The sequence below is a fragment of the Chlorocebus sabaeus genome, chromosome 1 (genome assembly GCF_047675955.1).
Source record: "Chlorocebus sabaeus isolate Y175 chromosome 1, mChlSab1.0.hap1, whole genome shotgun sequence".
NCBI classification, from domain to species: domain Eukaryota; kingdom Metazoa; phylum Chordata; class Mammalia; order Primates; family Cercopithecidae; genus Chlorocebus; species Chlorocebus sabaeus.
The window spans coordinates 2,968,848-2,990,264 of NC_132904.1; the positions used below are offsets into that span (position 1 = coordinate 2,968,848).

At 60.5% G+C, this 21,417-nt stretch overlaps 1 protein-coding gene across 2 annotated transcripts in view; it reads right to left on the reverse strand.

The window, feature by feature from the left end:
• Nucleotides 1-21,417, reverse strand: part of OSBPL5 (oxysterol binding protein like 5) — a 78,960-nt gene that overhangs the window by 43,533 nt on the left and 14,010 nt on the right. Inside the window, exon 1 of one of the 2 annotated variants that reach the window (XM_008010973.3) lies at nucleotides 16,140-16,267. The exons of the other annotated variant lie outside the window; for it this stretch is intronic. The gene's annotated coding sequence lies outside the window, so the exon portion shown is untranslated. Of the gene's footprint in view, nucleotides 1-16,139; nucleotides 16,268-21,417 lie in introns of those variants that run through there. 2 annotated transcript variants of the gene reach the window in all.

The window sequence follows — 21,417 nt, forward strand, 5'->3', positions numbered from 1 at the left end:
GCCCCTGAGCACCAGGGAGTGGCTGGCATGGCGCTGGGCAATCCGGGAGCCTGGCCTGCCGTCCACCTAAGGGTCCCAGGAGTGCCTCTGGTCAAGCCTGCCTGATGCTTGGGTGCCCCAATGGTTTCCGTTGCACCCACATGCACCCCAGCGAGAGGGAGCTCTGGGCGCTCACAGCCAGGCACATCTGTGTCCATGCCCAGCCCAAGACATTGCATTCCCAGTGGGAGCTTCCTCCCTGCTTCACAAAAGAGGGAGGCCTCACAGCTGGGCCCTGACACCCACCTGCCTCACTCTCCCAGCCCCACCCACTGGCAGACCTGCCTTTCCCCTGTGGGTTCAGAAGCGGGTTTCTCGTCTCCTCCCCTGGAAGGAGGTTGGTTGTGGACAACAGGCGGTCCCCTCTGTCCTGCTCCCCCACACCCCTACCCCTAGTAGTGCTGGGCCAAGCAGAGGATAACTGATTGCAGTCATGCCTTTGCAGGCACTTGAAGTTGACGGCGCCAAATCCACCGAGGTCTCAGCCCATTTTACAGATGAGAAAATCGTGGCTCAGGGAATGGAAGACCCCACCCTGTAATCGTGACCTGATAGGGGTTGGCAGAGCATCCTCTCCAGCTCCTAATCTTGTGTCCACTTCCTAAGGACGAGCTCCTTAAAAACTACTGGTCAATTTTCCTCCTTTCCCAATTTTCTGGGGCTGCTTCCTGCCAAGCCCAGGATAAAGGCCTCGATTTCTCTCAGGGCCCTGGGCTTTGCTGGGCAGGGCCTCAGACACACAGAGCCTTTCCTGCTGTGCCTTCAGGAGTGGGCTGGGTGGTTCAGGGTGTCTGTGGTCCTGGGCGCTTCTGTCCACCACCCCAGAGCCCCCTCTTTGCCCCCAGTCCCGAAGTCAGAGTTGGGAGGGGCTCCAAGGCTGCAGCCAGGCTGGACCAGCCCCTCCCTCACCCGACACCTGGCTCAGCTCGTGACCTTGGCCATCTTACACACAAGGAAGCTGGTTTCAGAGAGGCTGGGATTTTGGCCCAGGTCATAGAGCTAACCCGTCCTTGAGCCAGGTGCAACCGATCCTAAAACCCGGCTGCTGAGCATCTGCCCACTCAGTGTCTCAGCTCGGCTCAGCGAACCTGCGAACCTGCCGCAGGGAAGTGGGCGGGTGAGAAGTCCTGCCCCTACTTGTCAATCACAACAAACATGTCCTACCTGCCCAGGTGCGGCTCAGGCTGGGAACCAGCAGCTGAGCGGAGGCCGGGCTTACTCACTCAGCCAACTGAGATTTTCCGAGCACCCAGGCTGGGCTGGGCACTGGGCAGCCAATGTGTCAGCAGGGATTCTGCTCTCAGGACCCACAGAGAGCCCCGGGATGTCCCAGGCAGTGTGGTGACAGTGATGCCCAGGTAGGTCTCCCTCACTCAGAACCTCCTGAGGCAGGGAGAGGGGCTCACAACCTAGCCTCAGCTGCCCTGTCTGGCTGTCTGCTCCAGCTCCACCTGGGCCAAGGTGCAGAGGGCATAGGGATCTTGGTGCCTTTCTGCTCAGACACCCCACATGCCTTCTCCCAGCACCAGTGACAGCCAGTGGGACTTCTTAGTCTGTGAGCACCATCATCCACTCATCTATACACCACACTCTCCCACTCCCTTGTATCCCTCCATCTATACATACATACGTCTTCCCTTCCAGGCATCCATCCATCCATCCATCCACCCACCCACCTATCCACCTACCCATTCATCCATCCACCTATCCACCCAGCCATTCATCCATCCACCTATCTACCCACCCATCCATCCATCCATCCATCCATCCATCCACCCACCCACCTATTCATCTATCCATCCATCTGCCATCCTCCCATCCATCCATCCATCCACCCACCCACTCACCCATTCATATATCCATCCATCCACCCACTCATCCATCCATCCATCCACCCATCCTCCCAGGCATCCATCCATCCATCCATCCATCCATCCATCCACCCACCCACACATCCATCCACCCACTCACCCATTCATCCTCCCAGGCATCCATCCATCCATCTACCATCTTCCCATCCATCCATCCATCCATCCACCCATTCATCCATCCATCCGTCCATCCACCCACCCACTCATCCATCCATCCATCCACCCACCAAACCATCCATCCATCCATCCATCCATCCATCCATCCTCCCAGGCATCCATCCTTCCATCCATCCACCCACCCACATACCCTCCCTCCCTTTCAGGCATCCATCCATCCTCCTGTCCATCTGTCTGTCCATCCATCCATCCACCCACCCACCTGCCACCCCTTTCTCCCTCCACAAAGCTTTCCAGCCAGTCAGTTGACCAGCCTGATTCCGCCTTCCTTCCCATTTACCTCACACTCAGACACATCTGAGGTGGTATTCAAATAATGACTGAAACACTGATACGGAGCACTCACCAATCCAGACGTACCAGGGACTATCACTCTGTGTGCCAACAACCCCAGACCAGTGTCCAGTGCCCTGCGCTCTGCAGACCACCTCTGACCCACTCAGACAGGGTGGGCAGCAGCTCGTATCACAAGGCATCCTGGTCTGTGGAGCCCTTCTGGAGTCCCCCATTCACTGGACCTCCTGATGCCCTACAGCTGAGAGGTGCCGGCTGAGTGCCCCCATATGGTCACCTGATGGGGAGGTGTTTTGTTCATGTTAAAGGCCACATCTCCCCAGTGGCTCCACATGGCATTTAGAACAAATCCAGTCTCATCTCCTCCCTGTTCCCCAAGCCCTCCCTGCCACCCCGTTCCCCAGCCCACTCTGGCGCCCACTCTGCTCTAGCCACACTGGCCCCTTTATGCTCCCGTTCCAGCTGAATGCGCCCGCCCACCGTCTCCACACGGCCGGGTCCTCCTCAGATTCCACTCTCAGCTTCTATGTCACTTCCCAGAGGCTTGGCCACTCTGGGAGTCAATTCGAATTCTCCACATAACACTGGGAGTCCTCGGAGGGCTCCACATTGCACTTCTTTGTTCTTTGCACACTCTCTTCTCCCAACAGATGCAGCGCAGGTGAGGGGTGGCACGGTCTGATCATGGCTCTGTCCCAGCAGCCAGGGCAGGGATGTGCAGCAGGTGCTTCCCGTGTTTGGATTCACACAGGCTGCCTGTCACGTGTCACACGGCTCCGGGGTGGAGACCCTGGGTGGTGTGTGGCAGGCACTCCCCAGTGGAGGTGCCTGGGGCGCCCGTGTGCCTCCCCACTGTTCCTGACGTCTCCAGATCAGGGCAGAGTCCTCAGAGAGGTGAGCAGGGTTAGTTTCAGGGCTGATTTCCACTGGAACCCTAGTGAGGTTCCCATCCCCCGGCCACCTGCCACACCAGGCGTTGCCTAAGGAATAACGGACAGTTGGCATCTGCAGGGTGTGAGCTGCTGGGGCCCTCTCGGCGCTGGCAGGACTTTCATCCACGGCAGTGAAAGCTGAAGGCTGGGAGCCCCAGGGAGCACAGCCCCCCATGGGAACCCCCCGTGAGGGGAGGGAGAGAGGGAAAGGATGGGTGGACAAGGAAACAGACACGCTGGCTGAGGCAGCAGCAACCTGGGATCCCACTCAAGCTGGGAAACACAAAACGCCTGCAATCGCCACTAGCCTGCACTGCCTGTGGGGAAGCCCCGGGCCAGGCTCCAGCGACCAAGGACTCCAGGTGGACCCTCTGGGCCCAGCCCTCAGGATTCTGCCTGCCTGAGGCCGCCCAGGGTTGATGTGTGGGTCGCTCTCAGCGGCCTCCATTCCCTGGGGGGCTGGCCCGTCCCTGATGCCAGCAGCACCTTCACCCCCAGAGCCCCCAGTGACTATCTGCTCATCTGTACACAGCTGGGCCTCAGCCTGCAGTTGTCAAACCCTTTTCCACCACTGTGCACGGTGCTGTGTCCACCTCCAGCTGTGGTCTCACCCTACCCCCACAGTCCTGAAGTCCAAGTGCAGGAGGGATGCTGTGAGACCTGGGAGGAAGGAGCCCAGGAGTGCCCCTCCCACGGCGAGACTGTCCCTGGGGCCAGAGAGGAAGTGTGGGCAATTCCAGTCTGAAAGGTCACGTTTCTGCCTGATGGGGTCCCAGCCCCAAGACCCCAAGGTCCCCTAAGGAGGCTCACTCTGGAGGCCAGGCCAGGAGGCCAGGGAACAGGGAGTTGCTGGGGAAGAAGGCAGGGCTTGGCAGGTGGGGGGTCACTGAATGTATGTGGTCCCCAGTGCCCAGCTCTGGCCAAGCCTGGGAGGATGGAAGGGTGCAGGCCTGGAGCTCAGCAGGAAACAGGCAGGTGACAGGTGGGCCTGGAAGCCACCACCTGACCCCAAGTCCAAATCAGCCACGACCCTCCTCTGCAGCTTCCATTCCTGGGGGGCCTAAGGAAATTTCCTCTTCCAACGTCATGTCAGGTGCTGAGTTGCCTTGTGGGCCTCCTGCTCGTCACCAGACAGGACAGGAAGGGCCTCCTGCTCTCCTCCAGGGGCCCTGTGTTTGCCACTGTAGCCATCCGCTGGCCACCCAGCAGGCACGACTCCCAGCGTGGGGGGTCGCGTGTGCCCTCAGGTACCAATTCTCCAAGTGCCCCTTGCCTGGGGCAGCGCCAGGTTTTGTTCAGCTGTTGGGCAGACCTAGTGACCAGGGTGGGGGCCACTCTTCCTAGTCCGGAGTGAGCCAGGCCCACTCCCCAGCCTGTGAAGTCTCACAGTGAGGCAGGGCTGGCCCCCCAGCCCCTCCTCCTGCTGGCCCCTGGCCCATCCCAGGTGGCTGCCTTGCCCAGCCGCTCTTCTCAGTCATGACTTTGTGCCACTTTGTGCCTCTTTGGGCCTTTTGGAAAGGAGGGAGGGGGGCACCAAAAGGGAACACTTTGGATTTCGGTTGGGCTGGAGACCCGCTGTCCACTGAAAGAACGGGCTCTGAGCAGAGCCTCCTCTGCTATATAGTGGGATGGGCTGGGGATCCCACAGGGGCTGCGTGACTGGGTCTCCTCAGAGGTCTGCTGGGACTTGGAGGTGGGGTAAGGGTGATCCTGTGACCCAGAGAGGGGCTGAGGCTGAGGGTCAGGGAGGGGCGAGTGTGGGTGCCAGGTGCAGGTCAGTGGGCAGAGCCAACCACCAGCCTCCCACTCATGGTCCCACTAGGCTGGAGAGGGAACACGGGAGAAGGTTGGCCCACAGAAGGCCCCCCTTTCTCTGCACCCCAGCCCCCGAGCTGGGCTTTTGCTTCTGCCTGGCCCTCTGCAGGGGGCTCCTCCTTCTTCCTTAGAGACCCAGCCCCTTTGTCCAGGAACCTTTCCCCTGCTGTTGGTCCTCAGGAGCAGCTGACTGCCCCCGCCCGTCTCTTTGGACCTGAAGTGCACCGTGGCAGTACTTCGCTTTGGCCCAGGTGGGTTCCCCTTAGCTGAGCCTGGCTGGGCTGGGCAGGGCTATGCTTCCGCTGAGGGGACACAGGCCCAGCTCTGGACTCAGTCGGGTGGGGTACACACAGGGGCCAATGCTGCATCTCTAGAATGAATTCGCTCATAGCTGGAAGGGGGCTTGAGAGACGTTGGAGCTGCTAAGGGCCAGGGAACGTTCTGGAGGGCCAGGGAGTAAGTGGGACAGAGAGCCAGAACCGTGGCAGCCAGGCAGAGGCCACTCCTGAGGCCCTCCTCAGGGCCTCCTCAGGGTAGGCAGGGATGGGTGCCCCTTCCAGGTCCTCTCCTGAGACCCCAGCATCCTCCTCCAGGCCGGCCCCAGACTCCCACCCCTGCCTGTGCCCAGGGCTGCAGAATGCCCAGGCCAGGCGGACATGTGGGGCTCTTGGGGGACTGCAGGTGGCCGTGATGGTGTTGTGCAGCTGCTGCACTCCTGAGACCACAGCAAAGACACCGCCCCGTGGCGGCAGCGCCTGGGGGCCACCCTGCCCACGGCAGGGTCCCACCCATGCCCAGAGCCACCGCTTGACCGCCCTTCCTGTTAACCACAGGCACCTTCTGGTCCCCTCCTCATGGCTCCCACTTCCTCCTGCCCTGCTGAGTTTCCCGGGCCACCTAGGAGTTGCGGAGGGGACAGAGGCGAGGGCACAGGAAGGAAGTGAGCTCTGACACTGGGCTGACCACCCCTCTGCAACCCCCACTGTGTAGGCTGCAGCATGCTCTTCCTTCCGTTTCTCATGCGGGGCACGAAAGACCCCACCCATCACTGGGGGACAAGAGGTCCCACGTGGTGCCAGCCCAGAGCAGATGGGGAGGGACAGGTCAGGTTGCCTCCACCTGGATGCTCGCCTCCGGACACCCGGGGAGGGGCTATGCTCTCTGACCCCATGCCACGGCCAGCTGTTTGGCAGCATGGGGCCCAGGCCCCTTGGGGTCCCCACCCAGAGCCAGGGCACATGGCCCCCCTGCCTCCCCTAGCTGCCTTCCCAGCAGTTATCTGGCCTCCAAAGTGCTCCCCACCCCCTACCTCCCAGACGCTCGCCTTCAGGCTGGGATAAAGGGATTTTTGTAAAGAAAGGTCACTGGCGCCTCGTCGGGCCACACAGAGCCGTCAGCTGGGACCACACTCAGCTGAACCTCGGTCGGGGCAGACACTGCCTCCGCTCTGGGAAAGGCTGAAGCTCTGAGAAGGAATCCAACTGAGTCCTGGACTCACTCTGCATCCTCCCTGTGCCCAATTCCTCCCCTGTCCTCCTGCAGAGGCCCAGGGACCACAGAGCTGGGGAAAAGGGCTCAGCCCTGCCTCCAATGGCTGTGCGGTCTCAGCTGGCCACACTCATCTCTCGGGCCCTGTTTGTAAATCAGGGCTTGCTGTGAGTCAGGGAGATGATGTCCCAGGCCCACAGGAGGCCCTGGGGAAGGCGCCTGCAAAGGTGAGTGTGAGCCCAGACCCAGCCCTCTCCACACCTGCGTGGCCTCCTCACCCACCGCCCAGAGTGACAGGGCTGGGCCGAGCAGAGAGGAGGCTCTGGCCACTGGGGTGCTCCATCAATCGGCAGGGGCCAGAAAAGCAGGAGCTCGCGGTCAGCCTTCAGCAGCAACATCTGGCACAGATACTTCTGCCTAAAGCAGATAGATTCTCATTCAAGACTGTGGGGGGTGGAAATGCTCTGAAATCACAAGCATAAAGGAATGTAAGCCCACGTGCTTGGCTCTTCACACATGGGACGGAGAGGTCAGTGGGTCCCAAGGAAGGACAGCAGCCATCAGTTAAAGGACAGCAGCCATCATGTCAACACCATACAGTTGCATTCCAGAAACTTGCTAAGGTCCCAGTGCAAGTGACCATGAAGATCCTGCTGTGAGTAAACCACCCGGGCCTCCTGAGTCACCCCATGGAGACCACCACAGCAGCAGATGCCCTCCCTGAGAGCAGACAGCAGCACAAGGGACCAGGCTGCTGTGTCCGGGTGGACCGAATGCCTAGTGCTAATGTGGGCAGCCTGCCCACCCCTGCAGGAGCAGCAGCCTCTTCAGAGAGCCATGGCATGCACTTCACCTGTGGCAGCTGGGCCCTGGGGGGCTTGGGACAGGGGCTTTCCCAGCACATCTGCTGCACTGATGGACCTTAAAGCCCCCAGGCCCTCCTGGATGTTCTATCCTGTCTGATATGATTCTCAGAACGCTCGCAAGGTACGGGGAGCAGGGGTCATCATCACATTTTAAAGATGCAGTAGGCCGGGTGTGGTTGGCTCACACCTGTAATTCCAACACTTTGGGAGGCTGAGGCGGGCAGATTGCTCGAGCCCAGAAGATCCAGATCAGCCTGGGCAACATAGCGAGACCCTGTCTCTACAAAAATAAAAAAATTAGCCGGTTGTGGTGGCAGATGCCTGTGGTCCCAGCTACTACAGAGGCTGAGGTGGGAGGATGGCTGGAGCCTGGGAGGTCGAGGCTGCTGTGAGCTGTGGTCAAGTCACTGCACTCAGCCTGGGTTACAAAGTGAGACCCCCATCACACACACACACACACACACAAAGAAGAAACTGGGGCCCCAAGAGGAGAAACGGCCCATCCAAGGTCTCGTGGGCCACACCGTGCCTGGGATCCCCTCAAAGGAGCACAGCTCAAGCCCCAAATGCACTTTGGAGACGGCAGAGGAGGTGACGGGGGAGGGCAGGCCTCCTTCTGGGAAGACATTTCTCAGAGGCAGCCATGGAGTGGTTGGACCTCAAGAGGGGCGCATGAAGCGGCCTGCCCGCTGAGGATGCCGCTTCGAGCCATGCCTGCGTGTTCTCCAGGCTGCCTCAGCCAAGTCCTGTGCCTGTGGGCCCGGCTAGGCCAGCCCGTCCCCGGCCCTGTCCACCTGTCCTGATCAACACCAGGCCACTGAAGGCTCAGAGCAGCTACCAGGTCAGCTGGCGTTAGTACCCCGACCCCACACCCCCGTAGCCGGTCGCTCCACCAGCCCTAGGAAGCCCTGGCCATGGGGGCCGGGCTGGGCGTGGTCTCTGAGGCAGGCCTGGCCCCACCAGGTCCCAGCCAGACCCAGCCCCCCTGTCCCAACTGAAAGGAGACTCTGATTTTCAGTTGCAAGCTGCAGCCAGGTGGCAGCAGGGGTCCGCCGGGGAGCGGGTAAGGGGGTGGGGGCCGTCACTTGGAGGCAGTGCAGCTGGAGGCAGGGGCCTGCTGGGGTTGTGGACACAATCTCAAACCCGCCACGCTGAGCCTCACCATTTACACCGGAAATAGGACATGAACCTGGGCCCCCAGGGGAGCCTGGACATCCACTTCCAGAAGAGACGCTTGCCCGCTGTGCTGTGGGGCTGGCCTCTGCCCTGAACGCCCTCAGGCACACCTGGGGCCTCTTCTGGGTGGTGCCAGTACCCCCTCGCCTGGCCCTCCTGCTGAGGGTCCTGGGCTCGGTGTGCCACCCCCAGTGGACTGCCCTGCCGGCTGCTGACTACCCAGGTTGGGGGACAGAGGGAGAAGCGGCTGGGCTGTGGCCACCTAGGGACACGCAGCTGAGAAGCTGAGTACATGGCTGTGTCTCCTCATCTGGCCCCAGCCTGCTCATCCTCCTAATTCCAGTGCAGCCTGGAGCCAGGCGTGTGGGCAAAAGCTCCAACAAGAAGACCAGAGCGAAACAAAGAGGATTCGGCTGCTGTGGGCTAAGACTGAGGTCTCTCTCCGCCCTCCAGAGGCACCTGAGCTCCAAGGGCAGGGACTGGGTGACGGGTCATCGCTGACACTGAGTGGGGAGCCTGGGGTGCAAGCAGGCCCACACTCTCCCCCAAAACCCTCCAGCCTCAGTCTCCCCCACTGCCCACCCACACATCACCTCTGTGGGGACCTTCCACAGCTGTTCCTGTTCAGGGGACCCTGGGGTGACCATGAGGCAGCGGGCCTGAGAGCCAGACAGGTGGAAGCCTCCAGCCCTGGAGGAGCACATGGCCACCGGCCAGCTGAGTGAGCAGAAACCAGGAGGCCGTGCAGGAGGGGCGGCCCCAGGGTCTGGGGCCATGGCCAAGCCTGCTGGGGTCTGCCAGGGGCATCAGCTCTGAAGGTGCCGGCTGTGCTATTGCCAGCGTTCTGTGGGGCCACGTGCAACCAGCTGGGGTGATGGGGAAAGGAGGAGCCACCGGGCTGGGGCAGAGGTGGAGACAGACCCCAGTGATGGAGTTGAGTCCATTCTGGGACAGGCAGGGAGGAGTGGCCTCCAGTGAGCTGGGGAAAGCCAGCGAGCAGGGGGCTTTAATCACCAGCCCAGGCACCCAGCCCTGCCCACAGGTGTTTGGCGGCAGGATGGAGGTAGCAGCCCTTCCCCCGGCCTCCGGACAAGCCCCCGCCCCAGGGAGGCCTTGCTGCCTTGCTCCGTGGTGAGGAGCCACTTCCAGAGGCCTCCTGAGGGCATATCCAGCCTCCCCTCCTCTCTCTCTGTCCCTCGGCTCCCCTCTCTGGGCTCCTGGACCCTGGGTCCAAGCACTGCTTCCCCCCGGCCTCTCTTCCTTCAGGCAGCCAGCCTTCCCTGCTGGAGGCCCCGTGGCCCAGCCACGCGCCTGAAGGAACACAAGCTCCTAGGGTGCGTTCACTTGCAGAGGCGGAAGGTGGTGGCGGGGGTGGGGCGCTCACGGCCTGGCCTGCGGTTGGTCCTTCTGTCCTTGTGGCCAAGGACACCAACAGGAGCTCTTCCCTGCAGCTCCTGGTAGGACTGCAGAGGCGGCCCCCCTGCTCTGAGGAGCCAGCCTCACACGGACGTTCATCACAAGCTCCGGGCCCACCGATTGTCAGTGCAGCATGAGAGTGGGGTCTGCAGCGGTCTGCCAAGGAGCTCCCTCTGCAGAGGAGAACCTGGCCAAGGTCTCCCAAATTGCAGCCACCATCTCGGGCTGTATTAACAGAGATTGAGTCCTCAGAAGGAGGGAGGGGATAATTGCAGCGGAGTCTCCCTGGCCAGGCTGCTGGGTTCAGCTCTGGGTGCCTCAGGAAGGGGCAGCCCACAGCAGTGCTCTCTGTGAAGGGCCAGCGTGGTGCCACCCAGGTGTGACACACACAGCCAAGCTCTCCCCTGTATCCCTCAGGTGCTGGACAGGCAGGGTGGGGTTCACAGCCGAGCCAGGACACCTTTCCCAGGGCCAAGGCAGCCCAGGAGAAGCCAGCACAGTATGTCCTCCTGAGAGGCCTATGAGGACACTCAGGGGTCCCAGGCTGAGGGGGAACACAAGGCCCTGACCGGGTAGCCCACTTTCAACACTCAGTGAGCACGCAGGGCCTCCCCCAGCAGAGAGGGGCACCGAGGGAAGCCAGGACCCCGGGCAGTGCCCTCTGCCCACCAGGTACATGGTACCCCGCCAGTACCCTTGTCATCCCAGACAGGCATCGTCATCCCGGCTCCCCTCTGTCCCCCGGCTCACATTACCCAGGACTGGCTGTAGGAGCCTTCTTTCCAAGACCAGAGAGGTCATAAGGTCACCTGCTGCCCACACGTCCCACCCTAGCTCTCCTTGGGGTATGCAGGTACCTGGGGCGGCCCCTCATGTCCAGGAGCTGAGGCTGCCCCTGGGTGTATCAAGGTGAGGTGGCTACCCCACTCCCACCCGCCAATGCAGGGCTGCAGTTGGTGCTCTGGTCAGCCCATGGGTGTGACAGCCCTGGGGGCCCCAGGGCCAGGTGGCCACCTCAGAGCCACTCCTTCCCTGACACCATCTGTCAAGGGTCAGGGGTCACACACTGCAGATAAAACACAAAGCCTGGCAGGTAGGACCCTGGGGGCACCAACTTGGGTGGGGGAGGTCAGCCCAATGTCTTGTATGGAGAGAACCCCAAAACAGGAATAAGAATCACCTAACAACAGAAACAACAAAGTCAACCCGTTAAGCCTCATTCCAGGCTGTTTCGAGCGCTTCGATTCTGTTAGCCACCCAATCTTCGCCCTGCCCAGCAGACAGTATGGTCATCACGCGTGACGCAGGGAGGGCACAGGGGATGCCAGCAGGTCGTGACCGCTCCTGGACAATGCACAATGCCCCTTGGCGAAGCACCTCCTGCTCACCTGGGAACGGACCCTCGGGTCCAGCTTCCTCCCTGTGACTCTGCACAGTGGGGAGGACACAGACTCTAGAAACCCCTCCTGCCCCAGCAGGCAGGTCTGGCCCCGAGGCCTCCTTGGTTCCCCTCAGAACAGAGCTTCCAGAAGGGCCCCCAATCTGTCTCACACAGGAAACGGGGGGGTCTCCAACAGAAGGACCCCCAATCTGTCTTCCGCTGTGGTGGAGGGCTTGCCAAGGTGTTCAGGAAAAGGGATTAATGGGGTCCATTATGGCCCGAGTTGCACAGAGAGGACAGGGAGGGGCTGGATTTCACTGACCTCCAAGGGGAACCGTTCTATGAACGGAAAGCTCACGCCTTGCTCAATGCGTTGCCAACTTGCGATTCCCATGCGTCCCAGTGCTTTGCCAAGGTGTCCACGCAACCTTTGCACGTGCGTCCTCCCCTGGGCACAGGATGCTAAATGGGGTGGCAGTAGGAACACCCACCCCCCACCCACCTCTCACCCAGTGCAGGGACTGGGAGGTTTCTACGCCCCGGAAGGAGAAAAACCCCAAGAGAGCAAAGGCGCCATTTCCCCACTTTCTCTCCATGTTACAGCTGCAGTTTCTCTTCTTTCTTTTTTTTTTTTTTTTTTTTTGAGATGGAGTCTCACTCTGTTGCCCAGACTGGAGTGCAATGGCACGATCTTGGCTCACTGCAACCTCTGCTTCCTGCGTTCAAGCGATTATCCTGTCTCAGCCTCCCGTGTCGCCGGGACTACAGGCACCTGCCACCATGACCAGCTAAATTTTTTTTGTATTTTTTTCAGTAGAGATGGGGTTTCACCATGTTGGCCAGGCTGGTCTCGAACTCCCGACCTCAAGTGATCCATCCACCTTGACCTCCCAAAGTGCTGGGATTACAGGCGTGAGCCACTGCGCCTTGCCAACAGCTGCAGTTTCTGAGGCCAAGAGAAGAAGCTGACTCACCCAGGGCCACACAGCAGGTTGGTGCCAGAGGTGCTGGGCCCTGGCATGACCCCAGAGTCCACGGGGCTGCCCGCAGCTGGGGGAGTGCAATGCTCGGATGGTCCAAGAGAACACTTTCTGGGCTGCTGGTCTGTACAACTGGGAAGCCCCCGCCTCTCCACCACGACCCCTCCACGCCCCGCTGCCACAGGGCCCAGGATTCCTCCCCACTCACCGCTCCGTGTCCCAGGAGGTCAGATTTCACCCAGATGTTTAGCTCCCCTCCAATTTTACAGATGAGGAAACTGAGACCCAGGGAAATGAAATGAATGACTCCATCCTACAGGCCTGAGAGTTACTGTCTCGCGGGCGGAGAGCCTGGGTGGTGCGTTTATCAACAGGGCTGCTGGTTTCATGTCTCTGCCTCTCCACATAGACCCACTCAGGTGGAGACCTGCCCCTCTGTCTCTGTGTCCACGGGGCCTGGCCATGGGGATCCCCGATCCCCATGCAGCCTTGCGGGTGGAAGGGCAGTGACTGCCCATCCCCTGCACACACAGAAACAGTGAGGCCGGAGGAAAAGGATAAAATCGGTCACCCAGGACAGCAGACAGCACGTGGGGTGGGGGTGTGTGAGCAGAGACCCTAGGGACCCCGCGTCTAGGTGTGGATGGTACTGGTGCCTGCAGAGCAGGGCAGAGGAGGCAGGTACAGCCCAGTGCATGGACCAGTGACTGACTCCAGGGGCCCACAGGGGCTGCACTGTGGGTGAAAACGCACGGACGCAACACACCCAAGAGAAACAAGCACACGCACCCAAGAGAAATGAGCACACGCCCAAGAGAAAGGAGCACACACACCCAAGAGAAACAAGCACACGCCCAAGAGAAACGAGTGTATGCCCCCAGGTGGTATGCGCACGCACGCTCCCAGCAGCATGGCTCAGGCCCATCAGAAAGTGGACATGGCCAGACGTCCACACGGGTGAACGGATAAACATGGGTCACATCTGCGCGACAGACGGACGAACATTCGGCCTTCAAGAGGAAGGAAGCACAGCACTCACACATGCGACAACATGCGACACAGATGAGCCACAGAGATGAGCCAAGTAAAAGAAGCCAGATACCAAAGGCCACACATCTTGTCTGCTTCCACGCCCACGAAGTATCCAGGACAGGCAGGTCCCAACACGGAATGCAAACTGGTGCTTGCCAGGGCCCGGCCCGGTTCTTTCCCGGTTTCCCGGGGCTCTTTGGGGAAAGAATACGGGCTTTGGAGTTCACTAAGACTGGAGGGTGACCCGATGATTCTGGAGCCCTGGGCCCTTGGTTTGCTTTACTGCAGCCCGGGGGGTCCTCCTAGCTCCTGGCTGTGGTCAGAGCTGGGCAGGGCCCGAGGAAGGCACCCAGGCTGCAGTGCACAGCAGATGCTGTGAAATCGGCAACTCTTTTTTTGTTTTGTTTTTTGAGACGGAGTCATGCACTGTTGCCCAGGCTGGAGTGCAGTGGCGCGATCTCGGCTCATTGCAAGCTCTGCCTCCTGGGTTTATGCCATTCTCCTGCCTCAGCCTCCCGAGTAGCTGGGACTATAGGTGCCCGCCACCACGCCCGGCTAATTTTTTTTTTTTTTTTTTTTTTTTGTACTTTTAGTAGAGATGGGGTTTCACTGTGTTAGCCAGGATGGTCTCGATCTCCTGACCTCGTGATCCACCCGCCTTGGCCTCCCAAAGTGCTGGGATTACAGGCATGAGCCACCGCGTCTGGCCGGAATCAGCAGCTCTTGGGATCATCCTGTACCATGGGAGCTCTGGGGTGGGCACTGGGTTTGGGCAGCAGGACCGAGGGTCGATGGCCTCAAGCCACACTGAGTCAGGCCTGGCGGGGGGCAGCTGCTCCAACACCCACTGAGTCCGGCAAGCCTCGATGGCTCCCCCATCCTCAGGGCGTCCCACAGCCCTGAGACCAAACACGGGTTTATTGTTTGGGAGGTGGTTCAAGCAGGCTGCATCAGAACAGAAATACACAAAAAACCCATCACAGGTAGAAGTGACAGGCAGGTGGGGACAGAAAGTGCCACTCCTCTGCAGCTCACACCCTGGGGGATACGATGAGACCGCTGACAATGACAGCCCCAGGGAAGCCGGGTGCCACGGTGCCGAGGAACACGGCGAGCTGCCCTCGACATGGTAAAGCCCCCGTGATGGGGAGCTGGAGTGTGCAGAAACGCTGGCGGCGGCAGACTTTGGGTGACCGATGCTGTTTCTTTAAAAAACAAAGTGGAATTTCCACAACTCTTCACATTCCCGTCAATGCATTGATCATGATCACAGCCAGCAGCGAACCCGCCAGGCTCCGTGGCCGGGACCAGCCGACCTCTGCAGGGGAGTGCGGGCTGGGCCCGGCCCGACCCCGTTCTGCCGACACTGAGACAGCAGACTCCGGCACCAAATGAAACCACCTGCATCTGGCCAAGCAGCCACACACGCGGGTCCTCTGACTTTGGGGATACCCCATGTTATGTTGCCTCTTGGGAATCATTTTATAATGGGAAAAACACACCCCCCTTACAAATCCTCCAAGTCCGGAGTCTGCTAGAGCCAACCCCCAGTGCCCCAAGGGCATCCCCACGCTCTGGCAGCCACCCTGGGGGGAGGTCAGGCCTGGGGCCAGGCTGTAGCCCATTCCCCAGGCCCTATGAGAATCACCCCCCGGCACCCGGATCCTCCAGGAGGGTCTCATACCAAGATCTTCAGTTATATCTGCGGAGTCCCGGATTCCAAGCAACGCCACGTCCACAAGTACCTGGGGTTAGGACCTGGACATATTTTTGGGGGACACTGTTCACCCCATTACAGGCAGCTTCAGTAGCATCTAGCCCAGTGGAGGCCTCTGGGGGGCAGCCTGGCTCTTTGCAACTCCCCACGGAAGGGGCACTGTGCTCCCCTCAGCCACAGAAGCCCATCCCTCCCTGCTCTGCCTGGCCCTCACATTCTCCGCGTGCAGCTGTGCCGGCCCCGTGCCCACCTGGATTAGGCAAAGCCTAATCAACTTGCCCCACTGCCTCCCATCGCCTGTGGCAGGGCCACCTTTTCAACCCCATCAGCCCCTTGATGAACCTCCCCTGGGGCTCCAGCCTCCAGATGAAGCCTCGGGCCCTGCCCCTCCCTCCACCACCGGCTGTGCCAGCTCAGTGCCCACAGCAGCAGGGCCCACAATTCTGTCACACTGGTAGCCCCTGCAACCAGTCCCACAGGCCAGGCCGCTTCACCAGCCCCACTCCCTTGGTCACATCCCCTCCTCCCGGGCCAGCAGTGTCTCCCGCTGCCCCACAGCCTCCACTGAACCTTCTGGAAGCCCAGCGAGTTGGCACTCTCTTGCCTGCTGTCCTGGCCACGATGTTCTTGGGGTGGGAGTTTGGCCTCCTGAGGGCTGGGAACATCGGACCTGGCTGCAGTCCCCGCGCCGGCTGAGACCCACACACCACGGGAACGGGGGTCTGCGTGGGGGGCTGCTTCCTGGAGGACACTCACAGACTTGCACCCTCAGACCCCAGACCGGCAGGACCAACGTGGCATTTAGAGGCCCTGTGCAGTTGACAGATGAGAAGGGAGGCCCTGGTGGGAAGCGGGGCCTGGCCGACCAAGACCGGACCAGAACCCCAGCCTGTCGACCTCAGTGGTTGGCAACGGGCACCTGGTAGCCCATCCTGCATTCACTTAACTTGGTTACCTGGAGGAAGGTCACGACTCCACAAAGCTCCCAGATGACTCTGGGTGGGCTGAGAGTTACAGGGACGCTGGTAAATGCTCCCTGGGTCACAGTCGGCAAACGTGCTCTGAACACCACCCTCAGCTGCTGTTCCACCTGTGGAAGGGAGGATTCACCTGGGGCCCCTCTGCCCTGCCGGGACCAAGTCAGACCCAGTGGCCTTGGCCCCAGGAGCCCACGGAGGCCGCACATTATTTCTATTCCAGGCCCTTCCATCTCACCAGATGCTAGGGGTACACAGAAAAATAAGCCAGGGTCCAGCGGCCCCGCCGGAGCTCTCAGACCAGGGCAAGCAGACCAGCGAGACTGACACACTGCCCTTAGGAGCCGCGCCCCCGGCACAGCCACCTCTGGGGAAGACTGTTCTTTCCTGCAGGAAACTCCCAGGGCATGTGGGACTCTTTGAGGAGCCAGAGCTCACTCCCGGGGTGGGGGAGAAGAGGGCAGACGAGGAGGGGAACTCACGGGAAGGTAGGAAAGGGGTCTCGTTTGTGGATTCCTCTACAGGATTTGGTGGGACCTCTGAGAGTCAGGGACAGAGAGGATGCAGGTGGAGATTCTGGCCTGAGGAGAAGCTGGGTGGGACATGGTGGTCAGAAGCCCCCCGCCCGTGGGCACGGTTGTTGGAGCCTGTCACAGCATGGCTGGGACAAGGGACCTGGTGCATTTCTGGCACCTGGTTTCCATCGCACCTGGTTTCGGGCACTCCATCGCTTGCCTTCTGCAGAGCTGCTAAGCCACTGGGCACACAGCTGCGCCTGAGCGCCTGGGAAGAGGCCGGCTCCAGGCTGCAGGCTTCTCTCTGGGGAGGGGGACAATCCTGGGGCCCCTCTGGGGTTTGGGAGATGACTGAGTTGGCCTTTGTACAGCCTGTTCTGAAACGGTCTGGCATAGGGCAGCACAGGGCAGCAAAGACTGCGGGGTCCCTGGCAGCCAGGAGCCCCTTTGCTGTGGCTGGAGCTGGTGTTTCTATTTATGATTCGCCTCTCATGCCCCTTCCCAGCACACCCAGCTCTGGTCTTGACAAGGGGCTGGGATTTTCGAGGTGGCTCAGCTGAGGGCACAGGGGTCTTGGCAGCTGTCACAACTCTCCTGGGCTAAATGCACAGCCTGTACCTTGTTAGCTCTGGGCAGGCTGAGGCCCCAGCTCTGTCCTGGGCTTCAGTTTTCCCCAAGGCAAAACCACAGCCGTGTGACTCACCCTGTCTCAAGCGGGCCGTGTGGGTGGGAGGCTGCAAGGCCTCTGTGAGGCCTGAGCGCTGGACTTCGGACTCTTGCTCCAGAGTCAGGGGCTAGGGCTGGGCCGGGCCCACTCAGGAGGATGCTGGCAGAGGCCCTGGGAGGAGGGGGAGCAGGGGCCACCTCGAGTACTGGATGTGTCTGACACTGTGTCCCACAGGGCTGGCCACAGGCCTGGGCACAGCTCCTGCCTCTGCAGGCCAACCTGGCTTGACCTCAAGCTGCCTGGGCCGGGACAGCCGCAGCCGAGGCCAGCCCATGGAGACAAGATCTGCTTCCAGCCTCTCCCTCGTGCCCCAGGCTGTGGGTCAGCCCAGTCAGCCCTGCTATGGGCACACAGCCCCGTGCAGGCCCAGCTGGGATGGCAGCGATGCAGGCAGAGCTGCACTGACCTCTCCAGAGGGCCGTTTGTGAACTCGAATCAAGGCGCCAAGTGCTCATGTGTCCTTTAAGCCGGGGATGGACTTCCAGAAATTTACCCTTGGGACTAAAACGCTCTGTAATCAATATCTGCTGGAAGAGAGGCGGATGGCTGGCAGTGGCTTTTATGGGAGTGAGCTGTCCGGGGACACACGGGTGTGTTGGGGTTGGGGCAGGGAAGGCCGGGTGCGGCCCTAGACGGGGCACAGGGGCATGGAAGGTGCGGGGAGGAACAGGACCAGCCTCAGCAAGTGGGAGTTGATGTACACGACCCAGGCCCTTCCGTCTTGTCTGGGTCTCCACCACCAGGAGCCTGTTCTTGCGACTCAACGCCCACCACGGCCCCGGCCTCACCGAGCTGCCCTTGCTTCCCAGGACCTCTTGGGCCACTAGCTGGGCTCCTGCCTGGTCACTCTCCTGTTCTTCATCCTCCCCACTCCCCCGGCACCCAGCACTTGGCACACACTGCAGAGGCTCCCATTCCATGGAGCAGACAGCTCTCCCTGCACCCCCAGTGCCTGAGCATGGAGTAGGTGCCAATGAATGCCTCCCGGGTGAGTCTGACTATGATGTGCATACAGTACAGTGGGGACTCCCTGGGGAGCAGGTCGGAAACCGCTCCCTGACTTTCTTAGGTGTCTTTTGGGAGGGTGGGCTGGACCCCACCACATACTCCCCAAGGTCATGAGGGGCATCAGGGTGGGACCTTCCAGAACCTTCCCCATTCCTTCTGCTATCTGATGCTGACATGTGGGCCCCGACCCCTGACCTGGGGAGGCAAGGGCTGAGGGTCCAGGGAGGGTGGAGAGGAAGTGCCCCTCCCATGACATGTGCTTTGCCCCCCACACCTTCCTGCTGGCAGCTCTGAAAGTGGATAACAAGATGGAAGAACAGAGGCCACAGAAGAGAGAGGACCAGAGGTGCGCACAGAGTCTCGTTCCAGTGGCTGTCCGGGTGGAGGAGACGGGGCGCTGTCTGGGACCCACTTCCATGGGAGGCGGGGCAGGGGCACTGTCCTCTGCACTTTTGTACGTCTTTGACGTTTTCTATCATACGAAGCCAAATAGGAGAAGCCATAGATTTCTCTTGAAAGCACAACGTGAAGGGAAATCCACTACCTGGATGGGGTTTTAAGAGGAGAATTTTGGAAGAGCCTTAAAGCAGGAGAGGACACTGGGCGTGACAGCAGAATCCCATCCCCCGAGGGAGGCTAAGGGTTTTTAAGAAGGCAAAGGTGACAGCCAGCTAGATAAGAGGCTTCAAACAGGTGAAAAATCAAGTAACCGGCACAAGATAAAAGAGGTTATTAAGATAAAGGGATTAAGACTCAGGATGAGCTGGAGAATTAGCAGAGAAGGAGCCGAGTAGCCTCTGCTGTGGGTTGGCAGGGACCGGCCAGGTCTCCTCCGTGGGCTGCAGCCTCCAGAGAGCCTGGACCCCCAGAGGCTCAGAACCTGCCCCAGCCCTGACCTCCCCACTGGGCCCACCGCAGAGCCACCTTTATATATCAGCTGCCAAAGCTACCTCCTGGCCTCTCCAGCCTTGCGTCTTAGCAACAGCCCTTTCCAGAGGCTTCCGGCCTTATCAGAATGGCTCTCCCACTGTCCAGGGAGTATCAGACTTGAAACAGGCCCCCTGAGCGTCCACACCACCATGCTGGAAGCCCCCAAGTCCAGAATGCAGCAGAGGCCCCAAGTGAGGCCCCCCAGAGCAGTCTTCTGTTCCCACAGGCGTGGGCTGGTGGCGGGGCAGTCGCCCTTTGGGAGACCTCCCAGCCCCCCTACCCTATCTGGTGGCCGGGAAAGGGGCAAGATCTTGCGGTGTGCTGGGCTCTGGTGAGGGAGGCAGTGGGCGCTGTGACCGTGGCTGACCCTCTTGCCAGCATCCTCCCCGTCCCCATTAACATCACCTAGTGCCGCTCCATGAGCTTCCCCTGCCCACGTGTGCCTGTGGCAGGGGTGCCACCTACGCAGGCCGTGGGGACAGTTGGTGCGTCAGGCAAGCAGCAGGTGCCTGCTGCAGCCTTGTCTGGGCTCCTTTGATCTGATTTGGTCCTCACAGCCGTCCTGGGAGGCAGGTCCTATCAGGACGTGTGGTTTCCAGCACACAGTAGTGCTCCCCAAGGCCCTTACTCCCTGTCCCTTCTTCCTCTTTGATCATCAAATGACCCCACCCTCACTGACCAGTCAACGGGTGGTCACTGCCCTGGCAGGTACCACATAGCCCGGGGCACAAGGGCTAGCTGTGGCTGCTGGTGAGTGTTCCCTGTGTGCAGGTGCTGACACACAGGAGTGCGACGGTGGCCTTGCATTCCTCTTTTATCCTGACTGCCCGCCCCATCCCAGGCACACACACAGATGCATGGACACACACAACCACAGGCACGGCACACACACACACACATGTGCACAGATGCATGCCTGCACACACATGCATGCGCACACAGATATGCATGCGCACACACAGACACACACGTGCACACACACATAGCAAATCAGGATGCAGAAGCCAATCAGCTGCTGCCTCCCAAGAGGGCACTGTGGCCCAGAGGCCCAGGCAGGAGGCTCCAGGTTGAGCCAGTACAAAAAGGCAAGTTGCCCTCGGGAGCCAGGATCCCAAGTCCCCAGGGGAAGCAGACAGTACTTTTCTCCCTCTCACTTTTTAAAGACAGCTTTGTTTAAAAAACGTTTTCTGGTTCCCAGGTAAACATGTCTGATGCAACCACAATCCTGTCCCAGGTTGTCTTCCGGGGTCCTGGGACCAGGCTGCAGCCTTGGGGAGGAACCCAGCAGCTCCTCCTCCTCCTTAGGGAGGAGCCCAGCAGCCCCCAGGTGGGCATGCCCCTCCTGTCCAAGCTGAGTCGCCATGTCCGTAGCGTGTAGGAACCATCTCAGGAGCAAGCCAGGGGTCAGGAGGCCAGGGGATCAAGGTGTCCCACCTCACTGACACAGAGGCCAGCGGCCTGTGGTGTCGTGAGAGCTGGACAAACATGCCTCCAGCGGGAGCAGAACTCTTCCCTTCCCTGGGGTGGGGTCTCCCTAGTGGCCACGCCCAACTTTCATTCCCAGCTCACTGCTGACAGCCTGGGTGCCCCAGGCAGCTCCTGGTTTCTTGAAAGGCCTCATTATTCTCATCTGTGAAATACGGCAACCCCCTGCTCCTTAGAACTAACGACTGTGATCACGCACGCCTGCCTCTGTGATGTCATCCCTATGCCCCAGAATGCCACCCCTGGTCTTTCTACAGGTTCCGATCCTAGTCCATCTTCCCAGGAGTCACGGCAGGCTGCCCACTGTGGCCACCCTCTCCCGGCGGTGGAGGGTTGCATTGTGTCTTCATGAAAGATGCGTCCAAGTCCTAACCTCAGTACCTGTGACCCTGACCTTGGAAAGAGGGTCACTGCCTGGGGTCCTCGTCCAATGACTGGGGTCCACGTGTGACAAGACAGGGGAGGAGACGCAGACAGAGGAGAATGTGCTGTGAAGACAGAGGCGGAGATCGGAGCGATGTAGCCACAAGCCAAGGAACACCTGGAGTCCCTGGGAGCTGGAAGAGGCAGGAAGAATCCTCCCCCAGCGCC